Consider the following 19,039-nt stretch of genomic DNA (forward strand, 5'->3'; position numbering starts at 1 on the left):
TGGCGCATTATCTGATTTCTTTATTTTATTAGCAATTATACTTTTTTAAACAATTGATTCATAGTAAAAAAATAAATTCAAAAATTATTTTTAATTATAACATTCCCTTTTACAAATACCCTATTTATATTAATTCATTCATTAATGCCCAACAATTATATAATGTTTAAAATAAAAAAGTTAAAATTTTGTAATTCATCAAGAATATATATTTTCGCATTCTATGTTATTATTACAAAAATATTTTCTTAAATTAATTTTGTAGTTTGGCTAAGGTTGATCCTCGATTAGGAGAGCGGTGGCAACTAGTAACTAACCTTAAGGTTAAATTCAGGTTATTTAGAAATGTTGCGTAGTCTGCTTATGATCTAATTAGTTACTGTGAAGACAATGTACCACCTTTATTCTAGGATGAGAGATAATCTGTATTACGATGTAAGTGGAACTCTTGTGGTTGATCACTTATTGTTAATTTTCTAAAATTATCCAGTTACTAGATATCCATCAAGGAACTTATTGATTGCATGCTTTCGAATTTAAGCCGCGTAGCATGTTGATACTACTAGAAACTTTTGGACGGTTATGTCACTATAAATACTAGGATCAGGGCGAACTTCAACATTTTAAAATGACATCCACCATTTCAGATGTCAGATGTCTTTTTGATACCACCGGATCTAATACTTTGCTACTCAGTTTCAGTAGTGATGTGTTTTTTACGGTTAGTAATAGCTTTTCTTATTTGTTTTTTTCCATATTTTTTAATTAATGATTTTTTTAGAATTGAAATTTTATTGTAGAATTAATTACTCTTTCATTTGCTTGTGTATTAAAACCTCGTATGGCAGTTGTGTCATCAACTGTTGATGTATATTTGATCTCAAATTCTAGTTCTATAGAATGTATATTTCTATAGAGGATAAAAAATATCTTTCATATAAGGATACACAATTCGTTAATGACGAAAGGAGAGACAGTTTTTGGATTGAATTTTAGATTACTGACTTTGAGCTTTTATGCTCCCTACTGGAAGAGTTTCGTGTCAAAAAGTTTTCAAAAATAAGTATTCAATCTATGGTTCCATGTGATTTACGTCTTCTAAACTGATGAGCTTCCCTCCCAAACAATGGCCTATATTTCTAGGTGAGTGTACATTCCATTATTAAATTGTTAGGTGATAAATACCCTTATGGTAATAACCTTAATAATGTTTATTTTCTGAGAATATATTTTTATGTACGAACTACATATATACGTACATTTTATTTATTGAATCTTTGGAAAGAAAATGTTACAGTTTTACAATCAGTAACAATTTTAGGTAAAAGTATGCATTTATATTTGTCAATTAAATTATGAATGATTTGACAATTATTACCTCTTTCACTCGCTGTCTTCAAGTGGTCAATATTTATTTCGTAAATGCATTTCATATTTCTTGTAATCAAGTATATGAATAACAAAATATATGAAAAGGTACATGTTGTGCAAAAGTAGCTAATTTCTTGTTTAGTACGATGATCTAAAAGTAAAAATAAAAAATTACGAGGAACATTTTGATTCAATAACTCACCAAACTGGTACCTTCAAAAAAACTTTCAAAATCCTAATTATCTTGTTAGGTTTGAATAAGATACTTTCAAATTCCCTTTTGGATTTCATATTAACTAACGATTGTTTCAGCTTAAACCAGGAAGTTGAGTAGGTAACCATTCCATCCAAGTAATACCTATTATGAAGTTCTATGGTTTCACCAGAAGGGTAAAATGAGTTCCAAAAAATCCATCAGGGGCGCCACCAGACATAAAATAAAATAATATATTTTACTTATTTACTCATACCTCGCTGGAATGCACCTTATATTGAAACACAGTGTATAAACATAGTATGCATTTCACACCCGTTCTTCCTTCTTAGACTACGCCTATGACAACAGTCGATCGCGACACACTTAGATAAAATGTACATCTTATATACAGAAAAGTTGGCCACCCCTGATCTAGAGCATGTATTAAAATATTTCTCTCGAAAAATTGATAAAAATTAAAAACTCAGTAATAAATAAAAGACAGCTTCAGCAGCTGTATGGAGCAATCTGTACTTTGACAGAAATCATAGGTACTTACTACCTTTTTCAATTGTCAACGAATTCACTCTACCCAATCAAAAATCTTTAGAAGAATAGTAAATGATATTCGGTTCGCATTGATCTAACCATTCATAATGACCTCAAAATCTTTATCCTCCATCTAGCGAAAGCCTTTCTTTGCAAAATTATTGCTATGTGCATATATTGTTTTAGTTTAAGTGCAGTCACATTTATTTAATTTTATGAATAATATTTCATCAGTTGTTATAGATATTAAATGTGTTTCTTTACTTTTATGAATTAAATGAAATAATTTAGAACAAATTTGAACTTGAATCATCGTTTATTTTGGTTGGCAAACTTTATAGATTAATTATTTTAATTTATGGCTGAGTGTAACTTGACTAAAACAAGGTTAGTACAAGGTTAAATTGCAACGTAGAAGTAATACATGTTAATTAAAACTGTCCGGTAGGACAGTTGTGTAAGGGTTGATCATCAAAAACTGCACGGAAAAGCGTAACGTTGAAAAACACCCAACTTTGACAATTTTTTTCTCTTTTTCTATAAAAGATAAAATTCCCAAATTCGCTTTAATAAAATAAATAAGATATGCATATTTTTAGGACAGCTAATTATTCCAGTATTTTACTACAAGTAAAATTAGGGGGACTAAATTAAATTACAATTGAGAAATCAATAATTGTTGTTGAATAATCTACTTGTTATAACTGTGTGTTATTTGTGCTCACGAATATTTCGGTAAGACGAATTCAAGACAGTACCCTACTCTAACTTTGTCTTTTTCTACTTTAACATGCATCTACATATGTTATAAAAGTGATTTATCATAATTATAACAAAAAAATATTATAAATGAAGTGGGCAGCATAAGGGTCTGCGACATCTAATAAATTCTAAAAAAATTAATAAAAAGTTAATGCAGTAAAATTACTTAAATAATATCAATGAAGTATGAATGAAATGTTGGTTACCTGCTGATTTGTGTGCATTTTGGCGTTTAATCAACCCTTATACTTAACATTTTAAACTGTAAGTTTTTGTTAAGGAGATTATTAATTGCATTCATATGTGGCTCACATAATGAAATTATACCCGATTTTTCTTTGGTTAGTTATTTATACCCTTTCTCTTGTACTGTTTTATCTTATAATGTACGAAAAAAGCATGATAAAACAACATGATACCAGCTAAAACGGTTACGGAAAAAACAAATACTACAAGAAGTTTTGGTTTTTTTTCTGTTTATTTATTGTTTCTATGGGTTAATTCCATACGTGTATGGATCATTCGGCAAGCAACTATTAGATATCATTATACGTGTACATCAACGTACGGTATCATTGTGGTGTGTAAATACTAGATACAGATTTAATTTATCATTATTCCATTAAAAAAATAGTTTTATTTTATTTTTGTTGTCATTATTCAGAAGTTATACATTCAGTGTATCCTATTTAAGGAAACAGTCTTACAGAAATTTAAATATATACAAACATTAATTTTGTACTGACAACCTACATCTCATACATTGCTTCAAACTTGAAACTTAATACAAACTATAACTTTGATCATGAAGCAAAATTAAATTAAATTACATTTATTGCAATATTCATCTTTCCAAAAATGAAGTTCCGTCAAAGTTATTTATTCTTCTTATTGCTTTGTTAATAGGGGCTTAACAGCGTCTTGAGAGGTTGTGCAAAACATTAATTGGACGATTTTAGAGATAATTGTGTTATCTACATCGTAATTATCAAAATTGAATTTAAAAAAAATATGTTGTAGTTTTAAGATAAAGTGCTTTAATTTAGAATTTACTGTTTATAAAATTTAATTTTTCGGCCTCTTTCAGCAATTCGCCGGTAATAATAACCCTTGAGATTACATCCACTTCTGCTAACTTATGTAGAGTAATTTGCATCCATTTCTATATTCCACAATTTACAAGGAATCAGAAAATCAACAAAGCTTTCGAGTATTATAGGTAATTTTATCCATTTGTTAATGCTTACAAAGCTACCTTACAGCAAATCAAACTTTTTTTCTGACAGCTTTCTCCTTATATTTAAAGAAAAAGGTTCTAATGTAGTAGAAAAAATATTACGATTACATTTTCAAATATTTCATGTAGTAATTAGATTTATCATTATCTTGTAAAATAATAAATTAAAATTTTAATTTACAATTGACAAATAATAGTAAACTAAAGATTTAAAACCTTGAACAAAATAGTACATAGTACACTATCTAGCGGAATAATAATGAACTACAAAGTTATACGGTTTCTAATTCTGCCACTAGATAGTGCGGGCACGTCAATTTTCATTATGTTGACTTGCCAATATGAAATCTATTAATTTATTGAACTGTTTCAAATAAGTTTTCTTTTCTAACTTTTCAGGTAATTTAGATTGGTTTATTGTTGCTTGTGAAAAACCAAACAGGGGTTTAATCTTTGATTCCTTGTCACAACTAACGTCTTCGGTAACCGAAGATCTACATTTTGAGTTTTTCTCTCAAACAAATGATGGCCTACATTTCTAGGTGAGTGTACATTGCATTATTAAATTGTTAGGTAATATATGCCCTTACTTAAACCTTAGTAGTGATTATGTTCTTAAAATACATTTTTATGTACGAACTAAATATCTGCAAACACGTTAATTACCATTTTATTTTTAAATATTCAATTCAATGTTTCTTGTTATAAAAGTGTAAGTTTCATCCCTATTACATTTATATTTGTATTAAATTTCAATTATGAATGATTTTGCAAAAGAGTAGTTTAATATCTTTCATATTGTTCAAGTGTTCAATATTTATTTCGTAAATGAATTCAGTATTTCTTGTAATCAAGTAAATGCAGGTTAAAAATAAACTTTTATTTTATATATAAAAAATATATAAAGTATGAAGTTGTTATTAGTTCTAAAAGTGGGCATCAGGTGGTACTGGAGCTCTATATATAGAGCTGCAGCAACTATTTTTACTCAGAACGTCTCAAGTGATAGAGGGGGGAAGAGCGATGTGTTCACGACAAAGGTTCTCAGAGCTCAGAGTTTATATAAACTTAGTATTTTACTTTCTATGATAAGAAAATGTACATATATAATTTAATAAAATACAAAAAGAAGTGATAAAAAACGTTTAAAACTAACAGAGAAACTTAATTAAACAAAGCAATTCGAGTATAAAATAGAAATAAATGATTAGTTTTAAAAAAATCCGTCAGAGGGCGCTGCTTATAACCAGATGTAAAAATAGTTTCAGAAATAGCCACCAGGTAGCAGTACTGTAACCTTCCACTATATATACGTGAACAGCACAGATTCTCGTCAGTACGACATAAGTATAGCAGGGGCTAGGTCGCTCCAAACATATCTTGGCTAGTCTAACATTCATCACCTCTCTCCCACAGTAAAGTAAGTAGTAAACAACGTCAAGAAGTACGCATTTATTCTTAACTTCCAAAGACACTACCTGAGAGAGAATAATGAAGCTAATATTCTATAACACTATAAGTGCAAAATTGGTTGAAAAACAAGTAAGTTCTTAATCTTTCGTAAAATTGCATGTGCATGGCTGGAACACCTCCTAGTTCACTGGTTTTCTGTACTCAATATTTCTTTGCAATATAAAATATGAATGATAAATCCCTTTTAGCTCCTACTTTTTACTCTTTATTTTGCTCCCCTTCCTCTGCCGTCTTTAAGTTTAATTATTATTTCACAGAAAAATTAAGATCTTTAAAACAATTTTCTCCCCATAGGTGTCTGATAAATTATCAGATATGCCATTAAAATTATATAAAAGAGATAATATGTTCGGTTTGTCTTATATATGCTCAAGGGAAGTGTGCTAAATTACTTTTGTCCTGGCTCTACATTATGTGTACCTACCGGTAACGTAATATTAATTATGAGTTTGATTATGAAGCTTACACAGATTAAATCTCCTTTACAACATTTCAACTTCTATGTGATAAATATATCTTCCAAATTGGTTATTCGGTTGCAATGTTAATTGTTTATATTGAAGTCTTGGGTCCCATGTAGTGGACTGTTTTAGAGGCTATGCCTCAACTTCAACTAATGTTTCAATATCAAAATTGCATTAACAAAAAAAGTTGTGTTTCAAAATGTAATATGTATTTCTCTCCATCCAGTTTCTTTGCCCAAGGACCCTTTCTTCCCTTCGCTGGCTATTCTTGATAATGGCCCTTCTTTACATCCAGCAGCACTCCTACATAAGTTGAGGTAATTCACATCTAATTTCTACATTTCGTTCATGAAACAAATCAGGAAATCTTCGAAGGTACCCTGTTAATTTGTAGAATTCTACTTCAGGTAGTCTTAACTATTATTTATTGCAAATAATTTGAGATAATTCGCAACTATTTCTACATTCAAATAAATCAATGATGAAATCTCCATACTTACCATGTTACCTTATGGAGCTGATCTTCATGTTATCTTATCCATTATTGATAAGCATCTAAAGCATTTTAACATCAATTAATATTTTCCTTTGAATCTGAATAAAAAGTTGTTATTTTGTGCAATAGATGGTTTAAATTAGATTTTGCGAGTTAGTTGCAGAATGGTTTAATTTGTTATAAACAGAATTAACTAAGATTTTGTATGTAAAATGCTACCGTACTACAATAAGTGTGAATGAAATTCAAATCATTTACTAAGGTTTTAATACTTTCAGCCCTTGGCCGACTCACAGCCCAGTAAAGCTGAGACATAATCTAAAATGATTACTTTTGAGGGAATTTCTTTTAATGCTGCAGCACTTCCGTAAATAAGAGGTGATTCCCATCCATGTCTATTCCTGCAATATCCAAATAAGGAAATCTACCTATCTGTGGTGTTATCTTCCAGGTAATCTTATCCATTATTTATTAAAATTTGAGCATTTTTACGTGATTAAACCTTTTTGTTCATATATTCCTGTAGAATCGGAATGAGTACAGTAAAGATTCTGTGTTAAAGAAAGTTTTAATTTGATTGGAAAATTGAAAGGTACAAGAAGAAAAAATGACGAGTGTTTATTTAAAAAATGTTTATTTCACTTAAAGAGTGCAGTAAACTGCTATTTTGAAAATGAATTAAATTCATATAATTACTAACACTCAGTTTTACTTTCTTGCGTTTTCTTTCTAAAAGATTGATCTATTTTTATTTAAACGTATAGAAAATTAACATTGATTTTCAAGGAAGTTGAGTTTGATTTGTAGGAAGATTCAGTAGACGAACAGTCTATCTCATTGTATAATGTTATTTTTCAGAGTTGAAACAGGCGAACCTGGAGTGCTTCCTGCCAAACAGGGTCATCGAATTAGGCCAAAATGAAAAAGACGTTGGAAAACACCTATCCAACTGCAATTCTTTATTATTTGGTCGATTATTTGTAAAAAAAATATATTTGAAGTTTGAAAATGTAATGTAAATTTTAATTTTGTTATGTAGGTAATTTTAAGAATCATTTCCTAAAAGATGTAATTGAATTTAAAATGTTTTTGTAAAAGGAAAGAAAAAAAATGTATAATTGGTAGCAAAATAAAGAATTATCTATAAATGATTAAAAAAGTCATTATGTATTTTCTCTTTTCCCATAGTCTTGTTATTTTTATTATATTTGCAAAGTTACAACTAAAAAAACAAAGTTAAAAAAGACTAAAAATGATAAGAGGCAAATTAAAGTAATGTAAAACTAAAAATTCCGTTTACATTAAACAAAAAAAAAATTAAAGTAATAGTAGTACGAAAAAATGGCGTCAGAGAGCGTTAAAAAGCAGAAAAAGTAAAAAAAAGTTGAAAAAATTGCATCAGAAAGACGTAAAACAAATTAAAGGAAATTTAGTTCACGTATTTGCCACCAGGTTGCAGCACTGGACTTGTTTACTATGTAAACAAAATTTAGTTCACATGTTTGCCACCAGGTAGCATTTAAACTGTTTATATACAACTGTCAAACAAGATGTCTGCTCAGTACGACTGCAGAGTCGTACTCGTGAGGAGGTGGCCATGTCGCTCGTCGCTCCAAAATATCTAATCCAGTCAAAACACCTCTCACTACATAAACAATCTTTGATAATATGTCATGGTTAATGGTTAGGGAGATGCGTTCACCTCAACGGTCGGAAGGCAACTGTTCGCCCCACCCGGCCCGGCCCGCGCTGCGAACTTTCTTATATACCCTCTAGATGGCGTCATATCACCATGACAACGGGCTCCCCCCCTACTATTAGTTCCACCAGCTGTCACTAGATCGCTCGTGCTGTCTGTTTTACCTCTCGTAGCCTTCCTTGCACACTCTCTAGACTTTGGCAGCCATTGTTGTAACCTTGCCAAATGCTTCTTACACACTCTCACGACTCTGGCAGCCATTGTTGTAACCTTGCTATCTTCTTACACACTCTCTAGACTTCGGCGGCCATTGTTGTAACCTTCCTTAATGCTACTTACACACTCTCACGACTCTGGCAGCCATTTTTAATCCTTTTTTATATTTTCTTTTAATTTCTACGCAATTTTTTCATTTTTTATTTAATTTTTCATATTATTGAGAGATTAAAAGGGAAAATAAATACAATATTGTTATAAATAAATCGTTTATTATTTATTTTTTAATTATTGATACATTTTTTTACAATAAATTTTATAAAATCTTTACAACCTCATATTTAACCACGTTGGTGACTCTTTAGACTAATATAGGACCACCTTACTCATACTTATTACCATGTGACTCACAAGACTTATACAGGACCTCTTTAAACTCACATTTAACCATGTTGGTGACTCTCAAGACTTATACTGGACCTCCTTAAACTCACATTTAACCATGTTGGTGACTCACAAGACTTATACAGGGCTATCTTACACTCACATTTAACCATGTTGGTGACTCTCAAGACTTATATAAAAACACTTGACACCCACTTTTAACCAAGTTGGTGACTAACAGGACTAATAGAGGACTACATTACAATCATGTTTATCTTATTTTTTACCATGTAATTTGTATCCTGTTTGTTAATTTTGTCAATATATATTTAAAAAATTAAAAATATTTCATCATTAAAGCGAAAACCTCGAAAAAAATATGTAAACTTAGCAAAGGTTTCACTTTTTGTTTTTTATGCATTTTTTAAATTCTAAAGGAACAGGTGTGCTTGGAACGTAGAATACTTTCATTTTTTTCTATTTTGTATAATAGGTTGACAAAAGTAAACAAATTAATAAATAGGTTACATGTGAAGCGGTAAAAAAATAAGCTAATAGCGAGTATAAGATAGTCCTGTATAAGTTTAGTAAGACGCAAACAGGGTTAAATATGAGTGTAAGTTGAACCTATATAAGTCTAGTGAGTTTCTAACGTGGTTAAATGTGAGTGTAAGATAAATCTATATATGTTTAGTGAGTCGTCAACATTCTTAAATGTAAGTGTAAATTGTTCAATATAAGCCTAGGGAGTCGTCAACTTGGTTAAATATGAATGTAAAATTGTTCTAGAAAGGCCTAGTGAGTCGTCAACATGGTTAAATATGAGTATGAGACACTTCTATATAAGTTTAGTTAGTCAGAATTTGCCACCAGGTAGCAGTGCTGTAACCTTCCTCTATATATAGCACAAATCCTTCCTCTGGCAACAGCACAAATTCTCGTCAGTACGACTTAATGCAGGGGGGTAGGTCGCTCTGTCTCTCCAAACGTATGTTATCTAGTCTAGTCTAACATTCATCACCTGTCTCTCTCCCAAAGAACCATGAGTGAAGGAGATGTTGTCGCTTCGACGGTTCATATTATTTTTAATAGATTCCTAACCAAATTAGTGGGAATATTCACATTGGATTGATGTTTTACGTCTTTTTCACTTGGGCTTCCATTGATGGACAGTTTTGCAGGCAGTGATCTGGAATCCCCGGTATTTAATCCTGAAAATTAACAATATTGTAATTACAATGTAATGAATTTCACCTAGCATAAGAAGCTATAGAAACACATCTGTAACAATTTATGTATAAAAAAAGATTAAATAAAGACAAATGTAATTAAACTAAAGAATTTATTTATTTTTTATTTTTTCAGATACAAAAAAAAAATAATTTGTATGAAAAAAAGTTTTGGTTCTTGTTGTATCACTCCTAAAATAATAAATAATAAGATAAGACTTTCCTGGATGTGAATAACTTCATACTAATAATGGTCGTGCTGCTGGAAGTACAGAAGGACCCTTAAAAATTCATCTCTGGTAAAAGCTGCAAGTTTACAACAAGCCGATTGATGTTAGCGCCGCATGAACTTTAACAAATATTACATTAAACATGAGTACGAGCGTTCACGAATTCTCGTCACAACATACGTATTGGAATTTTCTTTAAATAAAAAACTTTTCCTTAAACATAATAATGAAGTAATTCTATATTTTACATGCTAAGTATTATAGAATTGAAGAGCTTCTTCAAAACAATAAAATAAAATCGGGAAAAAAGGATTTTGCTAGATAAAAAATTATCAACGCGAATAGGTAGATCAATGCAAACAGAAGAGCATTTACTATTGTCCAAAAGATTTTTGAATGGGGAGAGTGAATTCGTTGACAATTGGAAAGTTAGTAGTACCCCATGATTTCTGCATAACACCTTGTAATTATTATAGGCAACAAAAAGTATTAATGGTAACGAGTGCTTGGTGGATATTACAGTAAAGGTGAAAAATTAAAGGGTCAAGTGACAAAGATAAGCAAAATACCTTATGAAGCCGATAGAAAAGGTAAGGTCATGTTCACATAACACTAGCTCCAGCAAGTACTTCTCATTTTCCTCCTGCTTGTAGGCACTACTACTGTTAAGCCGCGTACCATCCTTCAACCTTCCCCTTCTCTATTCTCTCTTAACCGTGGGGTTTTTCCGTCTGCTGTAGTTCAGTAGGCCTTTGACACTGATCAAGCTAGTTTGTATGTGCCTCTGTACCTGCCTTACAACGCATCTAGTGCGCTTCCGCCGTTCTGCATATTGCCCCGCTCAACAGCACTGTTCTGCCTGCAAGCTCCAGCTGTTCGCTTCAAGTACTGTTACCGCACTTCCGCTTCAACACATCATCACCGGCCGCTTCTCGCACTTCTGGGCTCTATACCTGCTTCGCCTTCCCTTGTACCGCTAGCCATCTTCGCTTCCTAGAAACCTTCTACGGATTACTTCTGGTCTGTTTCCGCCTATTTGACCCTTACTTCCCCCTACGCATCTCTGTGCTGAAAATACACGCACACACACTCAATACACATTCAAACAAGCACACCCCTTTCCTCCGTTTTCTTCCTTTGCCATCCCCTCAACGGCATCATCTTCATCATCAAGCTGAGACTGAGTACCTTCATCTACACTACCTCAAAGGTAAGTGCATTCTTACCCTTCTCTTTTCTATATTTCTTTTAAGTATTTCATCTATCTTATTTGCGTTACTTTGTCGCGGTGTCAACCTCGGGCACTTATCGATTCTTAAACTGCGTTTACGCTCGCTTTCCTCTCTGCATCTGGGTGTAAGCCCTACGCGCTTACAACTACCCTCTTCACTCTTGTTACGAAATAGTCAAAAATCATTACCTACGTAGGTTACTTAATATCATAAGGTTCCTTTTTATTAAATCTATATCTGTTGAGTTAATGACTCCTCAGTTATGTACAGGTCTAACTCGTGCTACAAGAATTAAGCTTACCGTAATCTACCTCGTCTTAGAATCTTGACTTGTGGTTTTCGTTACTTCACTTCCATATAGAACTAACACTTCTCGAACCTTACTTTTTATAGGTCTTCGTAAAGGCATAAGAATTTATTAGTCTTTATTTTTATTTTACCCCTTATCGTTTTTGGTCTTTCAACCATCTCAGAGGTAGAATAACCAGATTAGGGAAAGGATTTCGGCTACACTGCTCTCCCCGGGCCGCTCTACTCTTACTAACTGAGCTGACTAAGGGAGGTTACGTGCTGTTATCCAAAATATTAACGAATTGTCAAACATTTGTAAAAATTATTAATTAAAATAATTGAATTCTAGTTCACGTTTAAAGGATTTTTTTTTTGTTTTCTTAGTTCTGTGCGAGTAATATTTTATAACTGAAATTTGGAAATGTACATATTTTATACGAGGGAGGCGCGAGAATTTAAGTTTAAAACTCGGACATTGTTGCATTTCCACTTCGAAATAATTATTTTTAAGTAAAATATGAATGAATATGCGATTCTAATATTTTAAAAATAAGTAAAATAGTAACATCTTTAAAGGAAAACTTTTAATCACCTTAGAACATGAAATATGCTGGTATATTCAAGCTTTGAGAATGGCTTTCTGTCTGCACATTACTAATACTTACATTTCTATCCGTAGCAGAAACACTTCAGTTTTTATGTAACAGAAATTTATGAAATTGGTTCATAAAGTGTAAGATTTAATTAATTGAGAATGAACGATTCTACATTAAAATAATCAATGCATTATAAGACATACAAGTGGCCCAGATTGGATTTCTCCAAAGGAGCTTTCTTAGTATTATTCTACATTTTATTTATTCGGTTGAACTAGAAATTTTTTTTAAATAGTTATCTGCAATATGTCCGCCATGTTCTCCTTCATACTTTTATTAACTAAGACAGAGGAGTATTGTTCTTTCTCACCGAGTAGCGTACATTCCAAATTACCATTGCAAAATTAATAGAAATTGAGGAAATCCCCTCTAGTTTTGTGCAAAAGAATAAGCTTTATTAATAACTACGACAGAGGTGGAATGCAATTACAGGGTAGCCAAGATTTATGTTACGATTTTAAAAAAATGCAAAAATAAATAATTCTTGTCTAGTTTGACTGGAGAAATTGAGAATTGAATTTGAAGTTACGATTGCAAAATTAATGGTAAAATAAGGAGTTCTCATCTCGTTTCACTGGAACGATTGAGATTTCTACTTCATTGCAAAAATAACAAAACCAAACGTTGATTGTACACAAAAGGAAGACCGAATTTGAAGTTACGAGTACAAAATAAAAGGCAAAATAATGAATTCTCGTCTAGTTTGTTGGATAGATGGAAATTTCTGCTTTATACATTTCATTATTAGGCAAGAGGTGAAATGTGCACTCAGGGTAGCCCGAATGTGAAGTTACCACTCCAGAATGAATGAAAAAATTAGGAATTCTCGTTTAGAGTAACCTCAAGTATTATGAGTTATGCTTCAGTGAGTTAATAATTAAACCAGATGTGGAATGTATACTCAGGGTAGTCTGAATTTCTAGTTACGATTGCAATATTAGTGAAAAAATATGAAAATTTCGTCGATAGTTACTGGAAAGATGGAGATTTTGGCTTCGGTGAATAAATAACTAAGCCTAAGTCACAGGTAGATTGTTCACACAGGGTAGCCCGCATTTGAAGTTTGATTCCAAAATGAATGGAAAGATAAAAAATTCTTGAATAATTTAATAATAATATTAAGATTTCTGCTTTATACATTTAATTACAAAGCAAGAAGTGGAATGTTCACAACAGAATATGAAGTTACGTCTGAAAAATGAATGTATAAACAAGAAATTGTCATGTAGTTTTAAGGAAAAGAATGAGATTTCTGCTTTAGTGTTTTAATAACTAATCTAGACGTGAAATTTACACCCCCGGGTTGCCCTAATTTGACGTTTGTTTTGCAAAATTATAGGAAAAATGAGGAATTTCCGTCAAGCGGCGTGCGCAATTTGAACAATCGGATTCACGCTTAAATTTTGAATCACAATTACAAAATAATTGAAAAATATGAAATTCTTGTCTAGTTTTGGACAAACGTATTTGATTTCTGATTCACTATATTATTAACTAAGACATAGTTGGATCGTACACCTAGAGTAGACTTTAATAATTAGAAGTTACGTTTCAGAATTAATGAAAATAATTAAGAATTTTCTTCTAGTTTAACTGAAAATATAGAGGTAGTTACTTAATATCATTAAATAAGGTTTCTATTTATTAAATCCAAATCTGTTGATTTAATGACCCCTTAGTTATACTGTTAATGTAATATTAGTGAATGTCATGTTCAGGTCTAACTCGTTCTAAAAGCGAATTAACCTTATCGTACACATCTTCCTCGTCTTGGAATCTTGTCTTGCGGTTTTCGTTACTTCACTTTGATATAGAAATAACCCTTCTTGAATTTTACCATTTACGGGCTTAAGAATTTACCAATCTGATGAGAATCAGGTTACGTCCGCAGAATATAATAATATTTGTAATTTTCAACCATCTCTCAGAGATAGAATAACTACATAATACTTGTTTTATTAATTGATTCTTCACAAAAATTTCCTAGGATAGATGATTTACGTCTATTTCACTTGGGCTTCTATTGATGAACAGTTTTGCAGGCAGTTCTCCAGTATCACGAGATATTTAATCTGAAAATCAACATTATGTACAATCAACAATATTTATGTACCTAAAATAATTAGTTTTTACGGAGTATTTATATACTTGAATTAAGAACCTAAACAAACAAAAAATCATTTCTAATAATTGATTATGTATTCATAAAAATTAAATAAATGTGACTGCAATAAAACTAAAGCATTGATATGAAAGTTTAAATCATTTTTTAAAGAACCTAATCCTTTCTTTCAAAGAAAATGAAATATATTTTCAAAAAACATACTTATTATTTATCAAAAAGATTACTTAGACTGAACAATACAACAAACATGCTACTAATATTCTAGTTTTTTGTTGTTTTTTTTTATACAGAATAGAAATAGTTCTGTGATTGGAGAATATAACAGAATTTAAATCAAATTAAAACCTTTCAACAAAACTAAAACTTTTTTTCAGCTACAAAGATGAAAATTTATATGAAAAAAGTATTAGTTTATGTAGTATTACTCTGAACGTAGTAAATAATAGATAAGAATACTTGAAGAACAGTTCCACATTTAGAGAATCTAGTTTAGTTTATTATCAAAATAGAATGGATGCGAATTACCTTGTAAATAAGGTCGTACTTGCTGGAAGTATAGAAGGATCCTTCAAAATAATTAAATGAGTTATAATAGCGGAAGACGATACGCCCCAGCTGCCTATTTGAGATACTTGACTTAATTGATGCAAAAAGTTCAGTTTTGAAGAAGTAAAAAGACCAATCAAATTATATAATTAAATATTCTGAATGTGCAATCTGTACAACATTAATGTTTATGACTTAATAATTCACTTCAGTAAACCAATTTGATAACTAAAAAGCCCTCACATGATAGAGAATCATTAAAAGTGTAAGCACATTCACCTTTTTTTTAAAAAAAAACGTAAATCTAAGTTCATGTACCTCTGGATAGTTTGAATTTAGGCAAATCATTGCACTTACTAGGTATCTAATCTATTACTGTATACTTTATTATTTATAATCTAAAGAGATAATAAGACATAATATCTTAACTGAGAAACAACATGCTGTAAGCTGAAAACATTTACTTACTGTTGCTTTAGGAGTTAAAACGTGTTACACAGCATAAAATGTCATCAATGTTATCAACCCAGCCATTTGTTTGAATTGAACTAGTTCAGAATTACCATTAGAATGTCGAAAGAACGCTGAGAACAAAAATAAAAATTATATAAACTATTATTTATACCATTGTTTTCATTGTAATTTACAAATATGTCGGAAAAAATAAATTTTTAATAATTTAGAATTTAAAACTACTGGTGCGAACCTTTTAATGGTATCAGTGTATTAACAACCTATTTAACAACACTATTAACCAATCAACAATTTGTATTTGTGTTTAGCAATAACTGGCTGGTACGTTTTGACAAATTTTAATTTTTAATAAATTCTACCAAAGAAGAATACACATAGATATTATTTGAAAATATTATCTCCTTAAAATATAGGGAAACAGGGCAATATCTCGTGATCTCATTAGAAAACTTTTCCCTTTCTTTTTTGTAATTACGGCAAACCATAACTACGTGTTCAAAATCCTCTGTCTCATTACATCTCCTACAAAAAGGAGAGACCAATTTACCTATTCTAAACAAATATGACTTGCAAATACCATGGTTTACTCGCATTCTATTTATTATGGTAAATTCTTTTGCCAAAATAACCATCTTTAAACCATACTTTATGGTTAACCTGTGGTACCATGGTTTTGTAAAATAAGCCCTTATCCGAATTTTCGTATTTCCGCTGCCATTTTTCCATGATTTTTTTTTTGACCCAGCCCTTTAAATCTGATGGTGGAAGAGGGATCGCCAAGTACTCACCAGAACTACTGGCCTCCTTAGCAAGTAAATCTACCGTTTCATTATTACAAATACCACAATGAGCTTTGCACCAACCAAAATTAATGTTCTATCCTTGTTTTTTCAGATTTATAAGAGCTTCGGCAATGTTAATTATTAAATGATTAGCGGATGCCAACTTCCAATGATACAGGACATCTAGGGCGCTTCTACTATCACTAAATATGGTGATATCTGTAGCATTCAAAAGTGTAAGAGTATACCATAGCCTGATGAATGGCGATCAGTTCGGCTGTATAAACGGTAGAATAGGCAGGCAGTTTCAACATTTTTCTTATATTGCTATTAGGATCAAAATAGGCACATCCCACTTCATTATTTATTTTGGAGCCGTCGATAAACAGTGTGTATGTGGAGGGAAATAGTTTAGAAATATCATCTAGAAATACTTTATTTACTATTGATTTCGGAATATTAGAATAATCTTGTAAGAATTTAACATGCGGCTGATTTTGTGAAATTATTTCTGAATTGGCATTGAAATATGGTAATTTATCTGAGATATATATCAGAGGTTTCAAATGCGAAACTTCTGTGAAACTAACTGACAACACGGGTGAGTTCTTATAACTCCAATAACGCAACTGTAAATCATGAATACTCAATTAACAAATTTGTTTATATAATTTTTCATTCCTGCTCATAGTTTTCAGAACATATCGAGAACATAACTGTTCTCTTCTGAGATTAACCGGCAGCTCGCCAGCTTCAGAATGCATAACATCAAGTGGTGTAGTTTTAGTGTAACCTAAACATAATCTTAACCTTTTATTTTGAAGTAATTGTAAAGGTTTAAGGGTTGACATTTTCGCTTGACCATAGAAAAAGGATCCGAAATCTATAATACTGCGTACAGTTGTCCTATAAAATAAATGAGAAATATTTGAGTCCGAACCCCAACACTTCTAATCACATACTCGTAGTTAAAAGTAATAGTATACACAAAAAACGCTGCTTACCTGCAAGAAGTCCTTAACGCAGTAATGAAGCAAAAACTAGTTTTTAATTTCCTAGTAAGTTATCGCTTAACTTAATACTATCAACCATAAATAAAGAAACATCAAACTATGAGGTAAACAGGGAATTTTAAACATGGAAATTTTTTTAGAGGAAAACTTCTTTTTAAAATAGTGACGATATAAAATGTTTATCAACGTGGATGAAGAACATTTAATAAATAAAGCAAATTATTACTGATTCTACATGATAAAGTCTATTTGGAGAAAACCGAATTACTTTTTTACCCTACTACCTAATAAGACAGTTGTTTAGTTACGAGGTTATTTCATGTTTATTTTAATAGTGTCAAAGTACATGTTCATGCTACCTAGCGGAGATGACTGGAACTAGTTTCAATGTAATTACATCATTCTAGTTTAAGCTATTGCCGCTAGATAGCACTGGCATGATTTTAATGTCAGTTTTTTTTTCTATTCCTAATTTTAATGTTAGAGCAGAATGTATAGAATTTGTAATGAGGTTGCCCAATTTCTTTAAGTTAAATATAAGGACTTCAATTTTTCATTTATTCTTTGATTTAATTAGAGCAAATACCAAAATAATATACTTATAAATTCCACACTATGTATAATAGAACCAACCAATCTTATGAAACTTTTTTAATAATTATGGGACAATAATATTGGTACAACAAGCGAGGAAAATTCTTAATAAATCTCCATAAGATGTATTGATATTTCACTATTTGCAAGTAACGTAACTAAAATTTCTATAAGTAAATCAATAAAAACTTATTATTTTTATAAGAAGTTGAAGATGTGGAGTAAAAGGTTGTCTACAAATCTAACGTTGTTCCTCAGCTATGCTAATCCATTGTATCCATGAATCAACAGGAAGACTTCAATTTTCTGCAATTACTTTTTGCTAATATGAAAATACATTGAAGGTAATAATAGATTCGCTCAAAGGTGACTTCCTGCTTAAATGCACTGCTGTCCAACTTTGATGGATGACAATATCACTTACTACTTACTAAAAACATCAATCAGCTCGATTCCGAAAAATTAAGTTTTACTATTAATTTTGTCTTACCACAGGAAGACTTTGCAATTTTCTCTAGAACAAAGCGTCTCAAGCTATCTTTTAGTTTATTCAATATAGCGTTTTAAATTTATTTATATTTTAAATATGTCCAATATTCAATCAAAATAACGAAATTCATGCAAAAGTAATGAAGATTATGCTTTTTTTCTTTCTTAATGAAACTCTACATACAAAACTAGCCGACCTAATGAGTACATTATATGTTTGGCATAAAATTACAATGTTAGCAACCGAGCACTAGGAAATTCATGTAATAGTATTGAGGATTTAGCATTTTTCCATTTTTCCTGAAACTCTACATACAAAACTAGCCGACCTAATGAGTATAATATATACTTGGCATAAAATTGCTAATCTAAAATCATAGCTTAACTTCACGAAATTCCAACACGTGATAATTGGTAATAAAAAACATAAGGATGGTTGAATTGGAGGGTATTAATACTAATGAGTTTCAGGAGGAATAGATGCCCAAATAATTAACAAAGTCTCTGCCAGGAGAGTAACAATAAAATCTA

The 19,039-nt window shown here is 31.0% G+C and overlaps 1 long non-coding RNA gene across 3 annotated transcripts; it reads right to left on the minus strand.

The window, feature by feature from the left end:
- Positions 1-8,715: 8,715 nt before the first annotated feature.
- On the minus strand, positions 8,716-17,737 carry LOC141461524 (uncharacterized). 3 transcript variants are annotated; one of them, XR_012462964.1, is made up of 4 exons: positions 17,417-17,737; positions 15,625-15,740; positions 15,136-15,229; positions 8,716-14,557 (listed from the first exon to the last, which is right to left on the minus strand). It is a non-coding gene; the product is annotated as an uncharacterized lncRNA (long non-coding RNA). The 3 variants fall into 3 exon arrangements; XR_012462963.1 differs by lacking the exon at positions 15,136-15,229 and adding an exon at positions 17,223-17,318; XR_012462961.1 differs by lacking the exon at positions 15,136-15,229.
- Between the last annotated feature and the right edge of the window lie 1,302 nt (positions 17,738-19,039).

Source organism: Rhodnius prolixus, unplaced genomic scaffold, assembly GCF_049639745.1.
Source record: "Rhodnius prolixus isolate KJV_2025 unplaced genomic scaffold, Rpr scaffold_6, whole genome shotgun sequence".
Lineage (NCBI taxonomy): Eukaryota > Metazoa > Arthropoda > Insecta > Hemiptera > Reduviidae > Rhodnius > Rhodnius prolixus.